Below are 21,829 nucleotides of genomic sequence, written 5' to 3'. Positions count from 1 at the left end.
ATGCCTAATGCTGAAACATACTCTCTGCATGCTCAATGAGGTTTTATTACAAGGCTCTCTTACATTTCGCTGGCATGTATTATCATGCCTGCAATTATTCTACTGTTTACAATTATTCATTGTAAGTATATATATACTGTATATACAGATATATTAGATATACATTCTGTGTAAAAACAGAAATAGAAATTATAATGTGTGTCCCCCATAGATTTCTAATAAAGGGGATAAATTCTATTATATCTGTATGATAACCCAATTAGGAAGATTTTTGAACAACAATCTAATTTATTTACTGGTACTGTTCACGTGTGACATGAACATGTGCATTATTGTATGTTCTATTTGCATTTTACACAGCTAACTTACTGGACATTAAGACCCTTAGAAATACAAGATGCTATTGTCAATACCGGGCTAAAAATAATTGTGCTTTATCCCCTTTATTAGTAATCCACATTAATTTCTAAAGCTCCCTGATAGTAATTTGCATAAAAACCTATAGAAACTAAATATACTGAACTACCCAGATTCTGTCCTTTAAAGATTATATTGTAATGTTAAACGTTTGGTCACTGCAAGATGATTTTGCAAATTATTCCTTCTATACTGGTTTTCATATTAGATCATCCGTCTTGGGTTGGGATAACTAGATTTAACCAGCCATCAAAAAATAACTAACAGGCTTGGCAAACACGGAGGTCTGTTTGCCTTCCACATAAATAATTCTACAGTTCTCAACCATTTAATTATTATTTATATTAAGTAGCAGTTCCACACATTTAGGAAATCACAGTCTCTGCCCAGAGAGCTTACATTCCAAGACAGCAAGCAAGAAATCGTGGGGTTTTTTTAAAAATCTATGGTCATCCAGCTGTAACAACAAAAACAGGTCGTCTGTGTTCAAATTATTGGGGGCAAAGGTGCTGGTTTGCTCCCTGCCCAGAACAGTCATCAAATTCTGAAGCATGATTGACAAAGATTCTGCATCCTATCTCACCATCATCTCCTCCACATCTCCTTTTAGTCAAAGAAAAATGAAAAAAAAAAATTACTAACTTTAAATTATGTTGCCTCTTTTTTTTGTTTTTAAATCTATTTTTGTTTATCTCCTTGCTTTCATCAAATCCCCCATTTCATTCCTTTTAACTCTATATTACAATTCTTCAGTCTCCTTCTTTATTTGCCTATCACTGAGCTACCTCCTTCCTATAACATCTTCGCTTCATTGCCACCTGCACTCTGAAGTTGCACTCTGCATGAATTCTTCCAATTTGGCAACAGCTGCATCCTACCACTTGCACTCTGGGACTTGGTACACCAAGAATATTAAATTTGCAGCTAATGCTGGTGACATACTAGTTCCAGAAAACAGGTATTTCAGACTCACACTCGCCTCACTTTGCTTGATAGGGAGTTTCAGAAAGGCCATGCATATTCTGAGAAATGCTCTGCTTTCACAATAGCTGCAATGTGGCACGGCAGCCCAGGAAATTACAGTAAAAGTCATCAGTGCCTTTTATGGCCTAGTATGACAAGCTGGCATGATGCCGGTATGACACACTAGTTCAGTTCAAACCTTGTTTGTACTTACCGCTTTTCAACTAAATTCCCTGGTAATTTATGGGGATTAGAAAATTTTCACAAGAAAGCTTTTAGCTTTCTTCCTTATGTACACAATTGTTTGTGGAGTGAGGTCATATTAATGGTGAATAAGGATGGCAGGATTATCTGGCTCTTAGGTATTCTTAGTTCTCTACCTGCCACAATTTGCTTCCTTTTTAACTTTTTCTTTCTTTTTTTGGGCGGGGGAGGGAAGGAGGGCGGAGGGGAATTTGGAAGAGGATGACAGAGAAAGCGTAGCTTGCTAAAATGTAGGATAAAATTCCACTGAGTTCCTCAATGAGTTTTGCATCCAATTAGACATAAAATAGTCAATTGGTGCAGCACATATATATAAATATATATATATATATATAGGTAGAAAAGGTCAAGTAGTATCATTTCTGTCCTGTCAAGTCTCCACTGGAATATTACCGTAATTTCCTTTTATGGATGAAGGCACAGAAGGAGTAATTGTATTCCTATCAAAGTTATAATGAAAATTTGCGCTCAGAATCGGAGCTCTGCCAAAGTACTCCTGCTGGAAGGATTAAATTAGCTAATGCAGGTAAAGAATTTTTAAGATGAAAATTATAGTAATATATGTATTATTATTGCTTAAATTGGGATTTTTCTTTTGGTTTCATCCAGTATTTTTGATGTGAAAGACTCTGACCCCATAACGACTCATGCCATGGATAATTTTACACAAATTACCAGTAGTCACACGCATAAATTTTGCAGATTCAGAGTCTTAGAGTATTAGTATTAAGGTATCTCTTGCTCTCTGTTTTATTTGTTGCTGTAAGCTTTTAAAATGATGTGTTAAAAGCAAGTATCTCTGGTGGTACGCATAGTTATGTAGATGTAGAGGAAATGTTATGATATGTACTGCACCTTTAAATCGCTTTAAATATACAGAGTTAACATGACCAGGAAGGTGAGGTAATATCTTTTATTGGACCAATTTTGGGGGGGGAAGGTACAGGAAGTTAACCTGCCAGTCTTCTGGGGGATCAGAATTGTGAATCAGTTCAACATGGCTGAACTACACTCTCTCATGAAAACATATTAGAGCTCAGATTTTCAAACTTTTTCTAATTCCATATTTCATCACCAGAATAAGTGGCCTGATTTTCAAAAGAACGGAGTAGCAATTCCTGCTCAAGTCAACGGAGACTGCTGGATACTCATTGCATTCAAAAGCAGGCCACTTACTTAGTGGCCTACGTGTGGATTTACGAGCCTAACTTTATGCTCTCATATTTAAAAGTGTTTTTTCCCCTTGATTTTTTGTAATGTGAAATCCAGACTGAAAGCACGTTTTTCTCTTTATGGCTAGAAAACAATATTCCCATGTCAAAACTTCATAGGATCATATTGTGCTGTGAAATAGGATGATCAGGTGTCTAGTTTTGGACCAGAACACTCGGTCAAAAAGGAATCCTGATGGCTCCCGTCAGCACTGCTGACTGGGCCATTGAATGTCCGGTTCGCGGTGCCACAGTGGGGCTGGCAGACTCCATGCTAGCACGGCAACCCACACAGCTCCTGGGTCCGGAAGCAGCTGGCATATCCGGCTCCTAGCCTTAGGGGTTGCCTGGGGGAGTCCGCGTGCTGCCCTGTCCACAGGCACAGCTCCCATTGGATGGGTCAGGGCAGGGCAGGAATTAGCGCCACTCATGAGCGCTCAGCTGGTGGCTGTTGAGGGGTCATGTGGCACGTGCTTCTCCCGCTGCTGCCCAGCCCTCTTCTCCTCACGCTCCTCGTGTGGCTGGGCTAGAGCTGCGGCACGTGCCCTGCTACAAACCGTGGTCTGTCGCCCCATCGCCGGCACCCAGGAGTTGAAGGTATGTGTATCCCCATCTTCAAGTGCTGGGAATGGGGCCGCACCCCCATCTCCCTCACTGCATCCCTCCCCGTCCCACCCCTCACCCCTCCATCCCCCAGTCATTGCGTCCCTCCCCCGTCCCATCCCACCCCCCACACCTACCCATCTCAACCCTGAACCCTTACAGCGCTCTCCCACCCATCCTCTCTGCCTCCCAGAGCCGCAAGCCCCATATCCCTCACCCACCACACCCCATTTGCCTCCATACACTGCTGCCCTCCCATTATGTCCCTATACACCCCTGTGCCCCTCACATCCTCATACACCTGTAGCTTTCTGCCTCCCCCGAATCCCCATCCACCCCACATACCCCCCACACCTCCTCCTCCTCTCTCCTTCACTGCCCCCTCTCACTCCCACCCTGCTCTTAACCTTGGTCTCTTCTTCTCCCCATCCCCTCTCCTCCACCCCACCCCCCATCTTCTCCCCTCCAGCCCACCCGCCTCCCTTCCCGGCTGGGTGATTTAGGCAGCCCCTGGAAAAATGTCTGAAAAAGTGTCTCTGTGTAGGCAAGTGTGTGCATGCAGGCATTGTATGTGTGTAAGAGACTGTGTGTCTTTGTGTAGGGAGGTGTATGTATTGCTGCATGTGTGTATACCTGTGTGAATAAAATGTGCAGCCTAACTGACTTATTCCTTTTGCTGGCTCGCACACACAAAAATTTGACATAAAATGTGTGTATTCATTTCATAACAAGTTGTCAAAAGAGAAGGGAACTCTAAAAGAAATACATTATTTCTTAAAAAGTGAATGTTGTTGACTAGAAATTGCAGAAGAGCCAATGTATTCTACATTTCTCCCCACTTTTATCTAGCTACATTATATACTCTTTGTTGCAGACTCTCTCTTTTTATGTGTATGCCCAGCACCTACCACCCTGGAGCCCTGATCTTAGTTGGGGTCTCTAGGCACTAAACAATTGTACTAATAAATAATGTGGAAGTATATGTGTTAGCACATGCTAGATGTGTACACATGAATACACATGTGTATCTGCATGAAGGTGTGGTAGTCAGTTTCTTCAGATTTATTTTTATAGGTATTTGGACAGGTGTGCATTTCTGTGGTTGTGCTCTATGGATTTGTATCTGGGCTTCGGGAATGGGCCTTTAATAGAGCCATTGCAGCAGTGATAACATGTGGTCCTAATTCCACACATAAAATTACAATAACTTTAGTGAACAAAAAACATGGAGCTGGTTACGAAAAACAGGAAGAGGAAGGGAAAGAATCATGAAAACTTTTGTGAAATTTCATTTTTTAAAAAATTACCCTTTTTGACTATTTTGCTGCCAGCTCTAGCATCCTCTAACAAATAAAACTTGAATTTAGCATAATACATCTGTCAAAACAATAAATATGCCTGTTCGGGCCTTGCAGTGAAAATGAGCACACGAGAAAGGGTGGGGGAGAGCAAGCAACGGAGGGAGGGGGGGTTGGAGTGAGTGGGGGGTGGGGCCTCATGCAGGGGCGGGGCCTCAAGGAAGAGGCAGGGCAGTGGGTGGGGCAAGGGTGTTCAGTTTTCTGGAATTAGAAAGTTGGCAACCCTACTATGAAGTACATTGAAACCAGTGAAATTGATTTAAAACAGAAATGTTATTTTTGTGTATGGTATGTGGGGCTTCTCCCATCCCACAAAGAGCTGACAGATAGAATACCAAATAAATATTGGACAGCTTGATACTTGACAGGTTTTAGAGTAACAGCCGTGTTAGTCTGTATTCGCAAAAAGAAAAGGAGTACTTGTGGCACCTTAGAGACTAACCAATTTATTTGAGCATAAGCTTTCGTGAGCTACAGCTCACTTCATCGGATGCATACTGTGGAAACTGCAGAAGACATTATATACACAGAGACCATGAAACAATACCTCCTCCCACCCCACTCTCCTGCTGGTAATAGCTTATCTAAAGCGATCACTCTCCTTACAATGTGCATGATCTTCAAGTTGGGCCATTTCCAGCACAAATCCAGGTTCTCTCACCCTCCGTCCCCCCCCACACAAACTCACTCTCCTGCTGGTAATAGCTCATCCAAAGTGACCACTCTCCCTACAATGTGCATGATAATCAAGGTGGGCCATTTCCAGCATAAATCCAAGTTTAACCAGAAAGTCTGGGCGGGGGAGGGGGTAGGAAAAAACAAGGGGAAATAGGCTACCTTGCATAATGACTTAGCCACTCCCAGTCTCTATTTAAGCCTAAATTAATAGTATCCAATTTGCAAATGAATTCCAATTCAGCAGTTTCTCGCTGGAGTCTGGATTTGAAGTTTTTTTGTTTTAAGATAGCGACCTTCATGTCTGTAATTGCGTGACCGGAGAGATTGAAGTGTTCTCCGACTGGTTTATGAATGTTATAATTCTTGACCTCTGATTTGTGTCCATTTATTCTTTTACGTTGAGACAGTCCAGTTTGACCAATGTACATGGGAGAGGGGCATTGCTGGCACATGATGGCATATATCACATTGGTGGATGTGCAGGTGAACGAGCCTCTGATAGTGTGGCTGATGTTATTAGGCCCTGTAAAAAAAATTCAAAAAAACTTCAAATCCAGACTCCAGCGAGAAACTGCTGAATTGGAATTCATTTGCAAATTGGATACTATTAATTTAGGCTTAAATAGAGACTGGGAGTGGCTAAGTCATTATGCAAGATAGCCTATTTCCCCTTGTTTTTTCCTACCCCCTCCCCCCCCAAGACGTTCTGGTTAAACTTGGATTTATGCTGGAAATGGCCCACCTTGATTATCATGCACATTGTAGGGAGAGCGGTCACTTTGGATGGGCTATTACCAGCAGGAGAGTGAGTTTGTGTGTGTGGGGGGGGGGGGGGGGGGGCGGAGGGTGAGAAAACCTGGATTTGTGCTGGAAATGGCCTCATCTTGATTATCATGCACATTGTAAGGAGAGTGATCACTTTAGATAAGCTATTACCAGCAGGAGAGTGGGGTGGGAGGAGGTATTGTTTCATGGTCTCTGTGTATATAATGTCTTCTGCAGTTTCCACAATATGCATCCGATGAAGTGAGCTGTAGCTCACGAAAGCTTATGCTCAAATAAATTGGTTAGTCTCTAAGGTGCCACAAGTACTCCTTTTCTTTTTGCTTGATACTTGAATTGTTCATTCTGACTGTAAGATGTTATCTTCTGCCTGTAATGGCCCTAGCTGAACATATTTTAAAGCGCAGAAAATATCTTGTGTGTTTTTGTTGTTGTTGTTTTTTTTAAGAACCAAACATTTATTTTTATTTGGCAGAACAACTCGACCAGTTACCTACTCTAATATTTTTTTATTTTAATGGGCAGAAGGGTGCAATGAAAAGGAAATATCCTGATATCAAGCATCAATATCTGATCTGCATAATATAACAGTTGAACCAATGTGCCATATTTTGTTTAACTCTATTCTGCCTGAATAATGAGTTGTAAATTTAAAGCTTTCAGAGTAGCAGCCGTGTTAGTCTGTATTTGCAAAAAGAAAAGGAGTACTTGTGGCACCTAATTTGTTAGTCTCTAAAGTGCCACAAGTACTCCTTTTCTTTTTATGAAGTTACTTCTCTGATCTACTGTGGTCACCACTTAACTGTTTCAGAATATTAGATATAACCATGACATATAACTATCGTCCTCTATCTCTGACCTCCTGGACAACTAATGGTTTTAATCAGGAAAGCATATAATCCTATACAACCAACAAATAAAGGAATCACAATATGAAATCTTTCTGTTCATATAAATCATAATGTTAAAGACCAGGGCCAAATCTAAACATGATATACCATCAACCTTGTCTGGAAAAGTTCAAGAGCAAAGACTAGCTAGTCAGTCACCTCTTGGCAAGTATGAAATTAATCCCAGTTTTAGAAGAAAAGCTATGATGATTTTTTAAAAGGCTTTCATAATGACAAAGGAATTGGAAAGGATAAATGCAGGAAATACCAGCTAGCTCTCTCACTTTACAGGCTAACTTGAGGAAGCGTTAGTGGTTCGGGCACTAGCCAAAGACTTGGAAGACCAAAGTTCAAATTCTCTGATCCACCAGACTTCCTGCGTGACCTTCAGCAAGTCACTTTGCCTCAGTTACCATCTGTAAAATGGGGACAATAGTTCTTCCCTACCTCACAGAGACATTGGGGGGATTAAAAGACTGTGAGGTGCTCAGATACTACAGTGATGGGGGCACATAAATGCCTAAAACAGAGATTAACAAAAACACCACCTGTGTACAACAGGGAATAGACCCTTATTACTTCAGAAGCAATAGCGATTTATCAGAAGTAGTTACCTACAGGAACCTGCACAGAAATCAAAATTCTCATCTTGGCGCTTGATATTAGAAACTGCTCTGAGGAAACTTATCACAAAGGAATAATGCAGAGATTTCTCCAATATTGCCCCTACTGGCTCCAATACCTGGCAAGCATCTCTGTAAAGGAGAAATACAGAGTATGAACTGGAATAACAGAGAGATATACTTATGATCAGCCTAGTCTACATAATTATTCTTACACAGCTAGTAGAGGCACTGTATTAACATAGTCACAGTCAACTTGTGACTGTTTCATATGGATATTGGGCCAGATGCACCGTCAACTGGAGAGTGGGTTGTAGCAGCACAAAACAGCTGTAACTCTAAAGTTTAGGGGGACATTTGCAAGGTAGGGCATGTAAGAGGCCTACATTGTCCCAAAAATGGTCAATGCAGGCCAAAAAACAGAATTTGGCCAGCTCATCTAGAAAGCCCGCGGATGCAACCGCTCTCTGAAGAAAATCTGGTGTGTTTTAAAGAGCTCCACCACTGATGGAACCTCTACAACCATCTTTTTCGCACAGTGGTACTTTCCCATTCTGCGCATAGTCATTGCTGGACCATTGCAGGAAGTTGGAGTTTGCACCTCTGTGGGACAGCTTTGCTAAATCTAGCCCAATATGTTGTTTTGAACAAGCCTCATAAATGTTCTTGCTGGTATTTCCAAAGACAACTAAGGGAATTAAATGCCTAACCCCCACAGGATCATTTGTAACTCCTCACAGACTCTATATTTGAACTACTTTAGGTACTGACCTGCCACAAACAGCACTGGTCAAAATAGAAGCTACGCTCCTACCCAAATCAACTGTTTCTGCCACTGGACATAATGTATGGTGTCTTCCATAAGAATAAGAAAACTCTACTGAGTCATCCCACTTCCTGTCCTTCCTCTTAAGCTACAAGTTTAAAAAAAAAAGTTTAAAAAAAGAGTTTGTAGAAATCATTAGAAACTAACTTAAAAGCAAAGATATGACAAGCTCCATGTTTGTGATTTTGGGGCAGATCCTCAGCTCATTAATGGAGCTGTGACAATTTACACAAGTTGGGGATCCTCCCCTTTACCATGAGTCTCATGTTTGGAATTTTCCTTACAGTCCAGCTACTGGATCCATGTCATTACTTGAGAATCTAAGCCTTCATTTTTTTAAAGGAATACTTGTAGTCCTAAGTTTTGTGGAGAAAAGCTTGAAAACATGAATCCCGAGGGCTCAAAAATAACAAAGCAAATAATCTTTGAACCATCCCCAAAATAATTTTTTTAAATCTCATTATTCTTTTGGGCTGGGGATGAACCCATACATTTGAACTGCATTCTGGGCCTTTTTAATAACAAATACAACAAGAATATACACCGGCCTATGATGAATTCATGCATATTGTTATCTCCACTCCTGAAATGCAGTCATCATTCTTAGAATATCTGGCCACCTGCATTACTTTGGTTTCCATCAGGTTACATTCTGTACACATGTACAAGAGAAATCCTCTCGTGGACTATCTCCACTACTGCCTTCCCAATCCCAGGGTGTCTCATACATCTTATCAAAAGATAAATGCCACACAAATGCTGGCAGTGTACAGAAATATCCCAGAAGATGCAGAGTTCTTCTCCCGCTACATGCATATGTCAAATTTTCATTAATATAGGTTCTCCTCTCTCTATGCATGTTAGAAGTATATGCTCTTTTGACAGTCCTCTTCAAACACATTTAACAGTAAGACATGTATCCTATAATATTTTCCCCGCCATTTTGGTTCTCCTTAAACCTTCCTGGTCTATTTTGTATTACTTCTCGCTTTCATTTTCTTTCTTCCTTTAATATTTTTCTCTATCTCCTCTACAATTTCTTCTGGTCTCCACCAGTGTTCCCTCTAAGCTGTGCGTGTGGGCACACAGATCCTAAACCCCGCGCACACAGCGAAACACCGCACGCACAAAAATTTGCACAGAAGCACAACAATTTGCACAGCAGAAATTTTTTGTGCACACGGCCTGTGAAAAATTAGAGGGAATACTGGTCTCCAGCCCACACTTTCTCCTTATGATGTGCCTGTGTTTCCTCTATTTCCCTTCTACTTTGCTTTTGTTGTATCTGAGCCTGTTTCACTGTCTCTTGTTTCCTCAGACTTTTGTTTCTCTCTCTCTCCTATTGTTATGTGTCTCTTGTTCCTCTCCAATAACTCAGAATTAGCACACTGGCTCAAAGATTGTAACTGTCTACCCAAAGCTGCACTTCATTAGTTTGGTCAGTGTGCAGAGCAAGGAAGTGGAACTTAAAAGATTTTGATCAATTTGCTGCCACTAAGCAACTAAGGTTTAAGGAGTCCTAGAACAAAAGCAATTACATATATATGTGTGGAATGCTGTAGGTCCACAGCAAACATTTTGAAGAATGAGACGCAAAATTGAAACTTTCTAGGATGACAAAATTGCCCCTTGTTTCAGATTGCAGCCCTCATCATTAAGACAAAAACACAACTGTTTCACTGATCACAGAGTAATGACTACAGCTCTGCAAATAATTGGTTTGTTGACAGTTCTGAAAGTTTTTTAAAAATCATTTGAGGTCAGACAAAATGTTTAGTTTGACTTGAAATTAAACGATTCATTTAAATTTCAATAATTTTAATGATTTTTAAAAAATAAAATTAATGGAAATTTTCAAACTGTTGTTTCAAATAAAAAAATTGAAACATTTGAAAATGTCAACACAAAACGTTAGAGTTTCAGGTGAACTGCACCTATATTCCCCTTCCATAGTCCCTCGAGGGCACCCACATAAAAGATTCCAACTCCAAACTATCACTTTTCTTGGGCAGAGAGTCACATCTTACTCTCTCCTGACAGGAGGTTTTTAAGGCTGCACAGATCCTAGCTATGTATTGCGATATCCCCAGCAAGCCAGCATGCCTAAAAGGCCAGAATCTGTGCTTTGCTTTCTCTCCAGAGGCTGTGACCAGTGTATTGACCACAGTTACAGGTTACCAAAGAACCCTTTCTCAGTAAGCACATTTATTCTTGAGGTGAAACCATTACAGAGAAAATGCATTAAAAACTATGAAAGAACCTACATGCATGCTAAAAAGCTCATCAGAGGTCACCCCCAAATCCAGCCTAGGATTCTTAGTAAGTGTCAGTCCTTCAACCCCACAACTGGGTTTTCCCCATGGTTACAAGTTCATAAACATTTCAGAACCAGAACCCACGCTGGGCAGTTCAGCCATTTCTTTACACATCTCAGGCTTGTGTAGGCTTACACATCTCAGGCTTGTGTAGATATCTAGTCTCCAAAAACAAGTAATCAGCAGACAAGTATCCTCCCTTCAGGGTGTAGCTTCAAGAGGCTGGGTTTCTGCATGACCAGAGGGGGGGGGAGAGATTTGTATTAACCTGTACTGAGGTATTCCCCAGGAAATCCATGTAACATTTATGGTTCCAGAAATCCATGCTTGCTTGGTACATGTTCAATATATTTCTTTGAACTCCTAGATGTCACATCTGTAACATCTCCACCTTTCGAGAGGTTACACATACTCCCAGCCCGCGATAATACATAAACTACTAACACAATGGAACCCCAAAGATACTTAAATTTAATTCAGTAAGGTCTCCCAGAACATTGCCATATCTGTCACACAAAGGATTTTTATTTCAGATATTGTAGGGGGTGGAGGGAAGAAAAGGGCCAAAACAATTCAGTGAAGTTGTCACAAATTTGTGAAATGTTTCCATGGACCCAAATCTGCATTTTTTACTAAAAAATGTTTTGGTCAAAAATTTTCTCCCAGCTCCAGTCACAATTGCCAAATTATTATATAAAACATGATGATGTAACACAATCTGCTGCAGTTTCAGGTCCTCAATTTCTGTTTCTAGAAATTACAGGAGATCATGCCATCCTCAGTACTTCTTCCTGATTACTAACCGAAGGAACCAAACACTGAGGTTTAAAATGAGTTAGTACGATAGTGAACTGCTCATAGACTTTTAAGGCAACTTCAAATGCAGCAGATCACAGATTTCATTAGAATTCAAACAGAGTTCTAAAGGGCTATTAATAGCTAGTCCATTCCGCTAGATGGAGGACTGATTAAATTATCCCCCAAACATAGGTGTCAAATCCAGTTTGGAACCTCTCTGTGGCAATGATATCACTAGCTCTCCTAAGAGCATGTTACATTGTTTAACTGTATTCACAGTGCTAAGTTTCAGCTTAATTGTGACTTTCTTCCTGCTTAAAGCCCATTATTTCTTGTAACGCTTGTCATGGTTTGCCATCTAAATGTGTTTATTTTTCAGAATCTGCGTAAGTGATGCAACTAATCACACTGCAAATGCTGTGCTGCTTCACAACATTTTTGTTATTTGGTATGACAAGGAAGCAGAGAGCAGGCACTCTGACTACTGGCGGTTTCTCTTTTTCAAAGAATTTCCATTCTATTTAATATCTCTGGGTTAGCAGCTAACTCAATTCAGGACAGCCAATATATCCAAGCACCAAAGCCGCAGAGCTCCATTTAAGCATAAGCAGTTCAAAGTACATACAGCTCTGTTGTTTAAAAGACTTTGGTTCTTCGCATTAAGGACCCAGGAGATGGGCCAAACAGGCCTAGGGTTTGAAGAACACATTTACCTTTGCCCAAGACTATTGTAAAATAAATGAGTAAATGAGAGAAAGAGAGACAGCTGCCTGGACTGGCACATGATTGTGTGTTGTCTGGAAAAACATTTATGTTGTAAAGTAAACAATTGTTTTAGATATGCTTTTGCTCACATTTAAGTGTCAAGACCTGTTTCAATTCATTCTCTCTTCTGTGGTTGAAGTGGTGCTAATTTTAGCTAATATTTCTTGCTATATTTTTAAGCTAATTAAAAAAATCATCTTAAGTAGAAAAACACCATTTCCAGTAAATTTGCTGTTTGCTGTGACTGGTTGCCACTAGCCCAGATGATGAAGTTTGCTCCTCCTAGCTGTCAAACAGATCTACCAAAACTGATTACAGAAGAGATGAAAATATTTACTTTCCTAAGGGAAAAGCCCTTCTCTGCCCTCTTGTCCTGAGAGCTTCCGCATCTTAAAAAGAATGTTGTCCACAGCCAACATTATCTAATGAGGGCCCCCTATTTGAGAACAGAAGCAAAAGTTGACCTGTCCTCGCTGAAGGGATTTTAAGGGCAATTAGCTTCTATTCTTGCCTCAAGTGGTATATTGGCATTGTTACAACTGAATCAGGGAAAATAATTAATTAGGGACTTGCTTTTTCAGTTTTTGCTGCCTCTCAATTGAGGGGAAATGGATTCTTTTACTATCTAGATGCCTACCAGAACTTTTAGGTGAGTGATTTGGGGTGATGTAAGATTTTTCCCCCTCCATTATTAGGGTGAGTTTCCAGAACATGGAGAGGTTAAGGATTTTCCCCCGAATTGGTTCTAACACCATATCTGTGGTTCTATCCTAGAACAAAAAAATCATTCCACATTACTGCAGCTGTTATCACCATGATTTTGTCCACTTTCCTGAGCTTGCCCAGGGAAGTGAAGGGACACAAAAATTCTGATTGTCTAATCCAAGGCACAGGTAACATGAAGCAATCTCAGGTTAACAAACGCCACAATATCCTCAGGTCCTGATGGCTTTTGGGGTAAAGTAAAGAGTTTTCCATTTTGAACCTCCAAATTTTCATAAGGCTGTTAATCCATCTGAAGCCTTGGATCTGTTTCCCCAGCCTCCTCCCCTCACAATTACAATACTTTGGAATAGCAAAGTAGCCCATGGGAAAACCTGATGCAGATAAAAGTAGAGGGGAGTGATTGTGAAAGTGTCAGTGTCATTAAAGACAGGTTTTGAGAAGGGCTCTCTTTTGTTTGTGAAGAGATGCTAGCATTGGGAAGCGGGCGAGAACACTGAATTCTATAAAGGTAATATTTTTCTTTCCCCAGGAGTAAGAGGACCCATTGATCTCAAGAAATATTTGCCCATGCTCCGTTGAAACAGGCAGTGATGCCAGTGGGGTATTGAATGCCCCCTAAGAGAAGCGACAGAACAATCTTTGTTGTATACAATGGTGTGTCCAGATCGCAGCAGGGGGACACACATTATCAGCAATTAATTTTTTTATTTTAGTGTGCAAAGTTATAAGCTGAAATAAACAGATATAATACATCATGCTTTCCCATGCCTGAACACAAACATTCCCATTAGCAAGCAGAGTGCAGAAGAATGAACATGGTAAAGTAGGAATCCTGGTGGGAGAAGGCGAAGCCCCTGAATGCTTCAGGAGAACCCATATTAAGATACAAAACTGAAGTATACACAATTAATAAGAGATTACATTAAATAATATTAACAATAAGCAACACCAAATACTACGTGGGAAAACATATGTGACCGAGTCATTCTGTGTCTGACATCTATTTTTTTCATTACTTAGCTAGGAGACCCTTTAAAATCAAACTAAATGAAACAAAACATTGATTGCAGCACACCAGTTTGCCTATGGGTAATCACGTCATGGAAAAAGTCAGGGGGAAAAGGGTCTAGCCATCCAATAATTGACTACTGCTTAAAGCATATTTGTTCGGGATATTTTTAAAAAAACATAACTAGGCCCGGCTACCTGCAGGGCAGAGACCTGCTGTACAGCCTAATGTGCCATAAACATTATCTCACTGATTGGTTTTAAAGTCCAGTTACAAGCCATTAGTAATGACATCTAGGGTGAGCTAAATAATCCCCCTCCAGGGACCAAGCAAATAATATTTACATTTGAAAAATTTTAACTTCAGTCCCACTACTGCTCACAGACATCCAGTGATGAAATAATGACGCCATTTCCCGTATGAGTCTTTTGAGGGTTATAAATGAATCCTGCCCACGTCACTATGTCTTTTACATTTAAATCACTGATAGACAAAAGTTTCTCTGGAGACCTGCAATGGTAAATTCCAAAATTAATTATGGCTAAGAGAGAAAAAAATTATTCTTGTGCAAGAAAGTTTTGGAAGCCCTAAGGAAGAGTGATAATATGGGAAACTACTGTAAGTTGCAAGAACAGTACTACCATAATTGGGGTTAATTAATGATCTTCAAAGAGGAAGACAAAGGAGGAAACAAGAAAAAAGGAAGAAACAAAAAAAAATTAATTCACAGAACAAGTGTCCTTCTTTAAACCAAACTGCTAAAGAGCAGCAAAGGAGCCAGCAGCAGCAGCTAAGCGTAAAAGGAATTAGTGGTGCCCCAAGTACAAGAAGTGGAGCAATCCCAATCACGCCCCAGTATTATCTTCAGGAAATTCTCCTCTAGGAATAGGATTTATTGATAACGTTTGTAGTATAAGCACCATACCATATTATGGAGGCAAGGAAGTATAGATTCTTACCCTGGGCTCTAAGGTCCCAAACTAATTTTCACCACTGTAACCTGTAACAAAACGTTTCACATTTAAAAAAACAGCCTAAAAAACCCAACCATTTATAAATATGTGATATGTACTGAAGAGCCTCTATAGAAAATGGTAGCTGCTTCAATGATCAAGTTCAATATGAAAATTTGGGCTCTGACTGGGTCAAGTCCTTCCTTCCCAATACACACGGTTTATAAACCATAGGAAGAACATATTAAAAGTTAGTAAGGACACATTTAATTTAATAGCTAATCTTTTTCTGTGAGATATCGCTTCTTTTTTATTTAAGGCTGCACTTTCACCAGTGAAATGTTTTGAATCAGATTAGAGAAGGGCTAAAAACATATTTACAAATGAGCAGGTTTGTATGCATTTTGTGGTCACTTTCTGTTTTACTGCAAAAAGCAAGTGCTAAGCTTCCACAAACATTAAATTTGTTTACCCATAAGCATTTGCACCAGAACCCATATAATAAAAATGGTATTCACCCAATCAAGAAAGAGGGAAAAAACAGATCACATATTTATTTGATCTACAACCAAGCAACAGTCTGAATTTTGACAAGCAGGTCAAACAGCTAAACCAAAAAAAATCCTTTGAAAAATTCTAAACAATGAATAAGTTTGAAAAAAAGGGTTGGTATGTCCCTGGTAACTCAGAGAAAGACAAAATTCATTAGATAAAATATTTGTTAGAAATTATTCACTCAGCTCCGTATCTGATATTTCTTTTTGGAACAGAAATATTTCTTTTCTTTATAGAAAAGGGCTTAAAATACACCTGTAACTACATTGCTAGAAAACTCAATACTAAAATTACTGATATGTGAATTTACAAGTATTTCATTAGCGACAAAGGGATTCTAATACCACTTCCTGAATACAATGGAAATATTCTGAATTTTTCAAAGGAAACAAATTGTACCTACAGGTTACAGATTTCAAAATAAGTCTGTGTCCTTGTTCACGTCAGAGTCTCCTCGCATGCAAAAAATTAATGAACTTTAGATTTATCTTGATTAGGGTCTTGAGTAAAATAGTAAAAGGAATTATCTGTATATAATCTTATGCTTTCAGGCAACACACACACAAAATTAAACTAAGTTTCAATGGTTGGTATTCACATGGAAGAACCCAAATTCCCATCACACTTGGTCCTGTTAAGGATGGCAACAGAAGTGCTCTTTTTGCAGCTTGATTTCAGTCACTACCAAGACAGAAACCTGATGGAGGAGACAAAACTCTGTATCTTTATGAACACAACAGCAGCAGCATTGCCTCCTGATTTTTCACAAGATGAAGTAGCAATGGACGCCTTTGGGGAACCCTCGTTGTGAAGAGAGTCCATCTCCAAAGCTTATTTCAGGCCTACCTTTGAATACGGAGCTGTGCTCTGCTTCCAACAGAGTCTCCTCCTGAGCCTTTGAAAGCAAAACCATGCAGGGCCAAAAGAGAAAAAATAATCCCCTTGTCTAAAAGATTAACTACCCCAATTGTGTATAATAGTATAAATATAACTACAGGATCAGGGAGAGAGGCATTTCTTCTAGAAAGTGTGACCTCGGATTTAAAACAAATCTTTCGAGATCAAAAGGTTAGCAAATCAAAAGTCAGCTGGTACATATTTAATCATCAGGATCAGGGTTAGTCAGGCATCATTTATTAAGTACAATCTGTTTTTCAAATGAAATGTTCATAAATAGTAATCCCCCCCCTCAAAAATTCTATAGCTGTAGTTGTACCATGAATAAAAAATGTATTTTTATTTCTAAAAATCAAACTCTTGCTTGGTAGTCTTGGAATATTGTGAAAATGAGCAAACCCTCAATGTTTTATACACAGCATAGTATATCAGCTGCATTATGGTTCAGGAGGTGCTTAGCATTAATTCTTTCCTCGGGGCTTTCTTCTAAATATGCCAAGGAAGAAAACGTCAACTTGGCAGACAAAATGGCTGCTTAAGAGGAAAACAAGTTCTTACTCCTGAAAAAAGGGGATTCAAAACGTGAGACATGCTGCCAAGGTCTGTTCTTCTATCCCAGATCTGTAACTATTCACTGAATAAATCATGAATTAATTGAAACCAAACCACAACCATCACGTGTACATGTCTTGATGAGTAACTGCAGGATGTTATTCTAACCCTTGTCCTACCTCTTTTCCCCCCTCCTTTATTATGAATTTTCTTGTTTTGCAGCACTGCCAACCTCACTACTTACAAAATCATGACACAGACTGAAATAAATTTGTGTATATAGAAATATATATGGCATGATATTTTGGCTCTGCATTCTGATATTTGAACACTTTGAAAAAAAGCCCACTGACCCCCCATTTTTGTGTGCACGCCTCAGGATAAAAAATGATTGCACACACTCTGCTTCTCATGTGTATTGGATTTTGCTGAAAATTCCACATTCAAGTTGGATCAGGCTATCCATTCCACTAAACTGTGCAACATTCTGCAGACGAGAGAGAGAGAGAGAGATTCCCACCGAAAAACCTGGTAACCTAGAGTAAGATGCACTAAGTGGGATCCGTAAGATCTGGTCTCACCTCTGCCATTTATATTTCTGTACACTGCAGATCCTTTTATTACTGACCAAGACCACACAGAGCCCCACAGAAGGCAGCCAAATATTAACCACCCAATTTTGCAAGTAATGGGCTGAGGCAGCACAAGCTCATTCCAGTCTCTAATATGCCAGACCCAAATCTCAGACACATTCTCTTTCAAGCTGATTATGCGACATCATTTTTCTTTGGCTATCCTAGCTCTAACCATTGCTCTAACTAACCAGACTCTCCTCCCATTCCAAAGCCGGGTATAGAATCCATAATTTCTTATCTCCACTATCTACTGCTGTCTAGAAAACAGTTTTTAATCCACTGGCAAAGTGCGCATCAAATCCCCGTCTAATGCCTGAGCAGATAACAATTACTCCTGTACATCAAGTGGCAGAGGTTGTGCTGAGGATTGACGATCCAGGATTCAAACTCTCCTGACAATAGATGTGGGGGGACCTTACGATTGTGTAATACCAACAGATGCTGGTCGTTGGCAGGCGGGATCGAACCTGAGACCTCTGGAGCTTAGTGCATGAGCCTCTACTGCATGAGCTAAAAGCCAACTGTCTCTTAGCTAAGGCTGTAGAACAGACTCATTTAACACTCTCTAAGTGGTCTCGGTGCCACTAGATGGGACAGAACATCACACCCAGAAGGTGTGTGTGTGGGGGAGGGGGTTTACAATTGCACATACTACAATCTTTTCCCATCTTCTTTTTAAAAAAATTATTCAATTCACAGAGTGAGAAAACATCCTTTAAAATGAGTCTTATTGAAACAGCCAAAACACTTTATCCATCAATTAGGTAGGACACCAAGTGAAACACAGGGATTCCAGCTTTTGGTCATTTGTCATATTCTGATTGCTGGTGCCGCACACTGACACATGTGAAGATTAGAAGCTCTGACACACACAAAAATGGAGGAGCCTCCCCCTCTTCCTGCTTACCGAGACTAACATTTTTCCCTGCCTTCACATCAGGGATAACAGCCTTTCCGTCCCTGACCCTCTACTACTCCTCTCCCAAGCACTCTCCAACAACTTCTCCAGGTACAATGTAGTTCCACTCCCTCACCACACACCAGTTCGTCCCCTGATTACTCTTATGGATGGTCCAGTCCCAGCACCCCTGAGTCTTGAACCCACTCCCCAGCACTTTACAGCCCATACCCTTCCTGCTAGTTTTGTTCACAACCCTGTGTGACATACTGTACCTCAAAATAGCAGCCTGTACCCACATATTCACCAGGGTTATATGGTTATCATATTTTGTACAAAGAATGCCTTGTAAGGTATCATATAAAAAGTCATGATTTGCTGAAACTCATTGTTCTGTCAAAACATATATATCATTATTGTACATGGAATTATGATATTTTGCTATATGATTGTTATTTAACTATGTGGTGAGTCTGGGAGATGCCCACAGCTAGCTCTCCAGTGGCAACAAGGGAGGTGGCTCATACCCAGATGGGTTTTAAGTGACCATCCCCAGACATTGACCAACAGGGAATTGTAAATAAGAGATTTACAATTCAGTGAGAAACTGTTGCTCAAGTTCCACACAATAGGGATTGCTCAACTCTCTGACTCATCAAGGCACCTCAGGACACCTGATGCTTGACTCCATGTTTGAACCAGTATTTTTCCAAGCACGTGAACTGAGCATATAAAATAAGGGACAATGGCATCATGAGTCTACCTCTCTCCTCCCCCACCTATTCTGAAGACAATAAGAACATTTGGAAGAAAAAACTTTGAACTTGGGAGATTGGTCCTAGGCTGAACAGAGAATTCAGCCTGCGTATTAAGAATTATTTACACATCTAGCGGAGTAAGAAAAACTGCATGATCCAAATCTTGCTTAGTCTGATAAAGTTTAGGATTTAGACTGCGATTTTACCTTTTATTTCTTGTGTAACCAACTCTGACCTCTATGCTTAACACTTATAATCATTTAAAATCTACCCTTCTGTAGTTAAACTTACTTTAATGATTTATCCTTACAGTGAGGTTGTCTAAACTGCTTGGGGAATCTGTTCAGATTACAAAGGCTGGTGGCTATGAAGTGGTGAACTGATTAAATGAGCTTGTATTGTTCAAGAAAAGGTCTTGAGCAGTGTAAGATGGTGCAAGGTTGGGGGGATTTGCTGGTATCTCCCCGTGTATATTTCATGGGTGGCTTAGAGAGCATTCATGCAACTTAGCTCCATGTGTCCCTGCATGTTGTTGACGAGTGATCACAGCACCTGGACAGGTTTGCTGCTGCTTGTCACCAGCAAAGCATCATGAGAGACAGCTCAGGCAGGAGAGTTAAGGGGGCACAGTAGTCCCACAAGTTTCAGGTTGTACCTCAGGGATGTGTCACACCCTCCCAGCAGGCTCCAGCAGCACACCCAAGAGAAGGGGTTGAAGGGCTGGGAAGTGTTCTTTCCTCTACTCTCCCCAGTTCCTCTCCCTGCTTTATAATGGAAGTAAAGGTCTTTGCTGTCACCTCCATGGGACTTACTTCTAGCTGCTCTGCCTACCCTTGTAAGGCTCTGGCTGATTTTTTCCGCATTTTAGAGTGCAGAGCAAGGCATGAGAGCAATGACAACAGTTGTCTGCTCTTGTGTGAACAGTAGCCTTCCAGATCACTGCACTTGACACCGAAAGGCAAAATATTGTTCCATGTCTGAATTTAGGTTTTCCCCAAACTTTTCAGTCGTGCCCCCCCTTACCCCTCCCCTTGCCAGTGGGGGCTGGCAGCTGGGCCCAAGTCCAGCTCCACTCCCAACCCCACTCCCAGCCTTGGCCCTGGGCTGGGAATGGAGCTGCAGCCAAGGGCCAAGGCTGGGAGCGGGGCCGGGAGCTGGGCCAGAGCCAAACCGCAGTGGGGGCCAGTACCCAGGCCCAAGGCTGGGTGTGGAGCCAAGGCTGGGGCCGGGGCCAGGTACAGGGTTTGGGCTGGGTAACGCTCCCTCCCTGCCTCCTGTGGAGGCTGGCCCAGGCCCCGCTGCACTCCCTCCAACATTCCTCTGTACCCCACAGTTAGGGACCTCTGGTTTAAGCTCTTCAGGCAAGTGGTCGTCCTTGCACACTTTACGCCCCCAAATAATAGCAAGTAACAACAATAACTAAATGTGATCACATAGCTATTTTCTTTACCATTGTGATTGGTTTACTTTAAAATAATATCTGTATTGAACCCAGAAAACTTCCACCACAATAAGAACAGATGCAAATATAAAAATGTTAACAGAAAGCAGGTGATGGGCAGAATAAAACATCAATATGAAACAGAATGGTTACATCAGCTATTCTTGTGTTTTAATCAAAATCCTCTTTCACAATGGTAGAGATAATTTGCTCAGCACCCATGTCCATGAGGTAAATTTTGCAGAAATCCGAAGGCTCAGTGGGGAAAAAAGGAACCTCTACAGTCCTCTCTTCTCTTTCTTCAAGATGTTTTTGTTTTATTTCAGTTGCTTGAAATTACTTATTAGAGCCACTAAAAAAAGCTTCTGGTAAATACTGTCAAAGCCTGGAACTCACGATAGCTAAACAAGAATGTTGTTGTTGTGGGTCTTATTTAAGATTCGGAGTGCAACATGAGTAAACTCAAAAAGTGAAAAGGAATTAAATTAAGTCAGTGACATTAATCTGCAGCCTGTATGGTGGCAAATCATTTTGATTTTACAGACGTGTCTGATCTTGAGATTCATTAGGTTTTCACTTGATTCACAACAAGAGCACTGACGTGATTCTGGGACAGATATGCAATGCATTTAAAAAGATACACTGCTTGAAAATATCTTATATTATGGTAGGACACAGGTCTTACCCAACCAAATCCAAAGAATATATAGCTAGTATTGCATACAGTACAGTATACAGCTAGTTTTTTTCTTTCTGATAGAGCAGAAAGACTATTTCCTTCCCTGCAAACTCCATCCTGTAGGGGAAATTGTACACTGAACTTTTATAGGTGATTCTAGGATAGCATTCTAGCATAGCATTTCTGACACTTGAACTCCATGAAAATTAGAACTTGTCAGAAAATAGCATTC

At 40.5% G+C, this 21,829-nt stretch overlaps 1 protein-coding gene across 6 annotated transcripts in view; it reads right to left on the bottom strand.

Moving 5' to 3' along the window:
* The window catches only part of FRMPD4 (FERM and PDZ domain containing 4), a 437,016-nt gene that overhangs the window by 270,124 nt on the left and 145,063 nt on the right, over nt 1-21,829 (bottom strand). The window lies entirely within an intron of this gene.

The sequence above is a fragment of the Caretta caretta genome, chromosome 1, assembly GCF_965140235.1.
Source record: "Caretta caretta isolate rCarCar2 chromosome 1, rCarCar1.hap1, whole genome shotgun sequence".
NCBI classification, from domain to species: Eukaryota; Metazoa; Chordata; order Testudines; family Cheloniidae; genus Caretta; species Caretta caretta.
Note: the sequence above shows the minus strand (reverse complement) of the source record. Positions and strands in the feature narration are given on the sequence as shown.